Source organism: Trichechus manatus, unplaced genomic scaffold (genome assembly GCF_000243295.1).
Source record: "Trichechus manatus latirostris isolate Lorelei unplaced genomic scaffold, TriManLat1.0 scaffold00131, whole genome shotgun sequence".
In the NCBI taxonomy this organism is placed as follows: domain Eukaryota; kingdom Metazoa; phylum Chordata; class Mammalia; order Sirenia; family Trichechidae; genus Trichechus; species Trichechus manatus.
In genome coordinates, this window is record NW_004444067.1 from 4859018 (window position 1) to 4860566 (window position 1549).

Consider the following 1549-nt stretch of genomic DNA (forward strand, 5'->3'; position numbering starts at 1 on the left):
TGAGATCTAGTATGCTGCAATCACCTTTGTGATGAGATCTGATATAATGCAATCACCACCATGATGAGATCTGCTATGATGGCATCACCACCATGATGAGATCTGCTATGAGCAGCCAATCAGTTGAAAAGAGAGTTTCCTTGGGGGTGTGGCCTGCCTCCTGTATATAAATGGATGTTCCAGCAAGGCTCCTCTCTCTGTCTCTCTTGGTTGGTCCCTCGCTCTGGGTCCTGCATCCAACTGGCCATCATCTACCTCCAGTTCTGGGTCGTGAGCCAACAGCCTGCCATCTAACCTGCCGATTTTGGAGTCAGCCTCTGCAACTACCTGAGTCAGGAGAAGCCTCCAGCCTGACGTCTGATCCATGGAAGTTGAGACTTGCCAGCCTCCACAGGGTCCTGAGCAATTGCCTTGAAGCTGGTTTTGCTACTGTAGAGAACTCTACTGAAGACACTCACCTGCTAAAAAGAGACCGTGGACATAATGGCACAGCGTGACTTTGTTCCTCGTTGGCTAAATATCTCAGCACCACAGTCGGCTACGTCACCTGCAGCTACCTTTGAACAACATGGACAGCACCTACCCCGAGGGGAAGGTAGATTCGGAGTCCGCGGTCACCAGCATAACGGCCTTAACCAGGGAAGTTCCCGGCACCAGCCCTCCCATCTTCTCCACTGCTCCTTGGGCTCTGACCTCGCTAAGGGAGGAGCATTCGCTGGAATCACCGGGAGCCCATCTGCTTGGCATGGCTCCTCCTGGGGTCCTGATGGCGTGAGCCAGCTTAGCTGGGGTGCTACAGGGAACCGTCCCCACTGGAACAGCAGCCTCCATGCCCGGAAAGCCTCTGCCGCTCAAGAAAGACCACCCACAGAGACGAGGAAAGACAAGGAAGAAGGCAAGGTGGAAAAGCTGCCGTTGGGACAGAAAGACTTCCCTGCTTTGGATCCAGAAGCTGGCAAACAGCATCAGCCATGCAGGCCTCCTGGGACTCTTTCTGGAGTGTGGAAAAACCCATCTAGTGCCAAGCAACCCTCCAACATGCTGGTCATCCAAAGAGTTTCCAGAGATGGTCCTGCTGCTGCCTTCTCTGCTGCGTTCACTTCTCCAGGAACTCACCGTGCAAACAAGAACAAATCACCCACCACGCTCCCAAGTGTCTATAGGAACCTAGTTCTCAAGCCAACAGCACTTCCTTCCAGGCCCAGCCCGTGGAAAGCGAACGGAATGGCACACAAGGACACTGGGACCGGCACCATCTCTGTTACCAAACCAGTGGCACTGGCTGGTGGCACAGTTCTCAGCTCTCCCCAAGAGAGGCCCTCTGGCACCTCCCCACCAATGGAGACCAGAGTCTTGCCTCTGACCAAGTTGACCTGCCGAAGACCCAAAAAGAGGAGCGCGTCCCTGAGGATCCTGAAGTATAACCAGAACAGAGACTTCTCCGGGAACAGGGGCAGAGACAAGCTGGAGGATTGGCAGAAGGACCCTACAGCCAAACCCAAGGAGAACGGAGAGGACAACTGTCTTCAGAACGGCCTCACTGTCCCCG

General features: G+C 54.5%; 1 pseudogene; it reads left to right on the forward strand.

Annotated features, from left to right (window-relative positions):
* The first annotated feature begins 483 nt into the window (after positions 1-483).
* The window catches only part of LOC105756724 (vasculin-like protein 1 pseudogene), a 1733-nt pseudogene continuing 667 nt past the window's right edge, over positions 484-1549 (forward strand).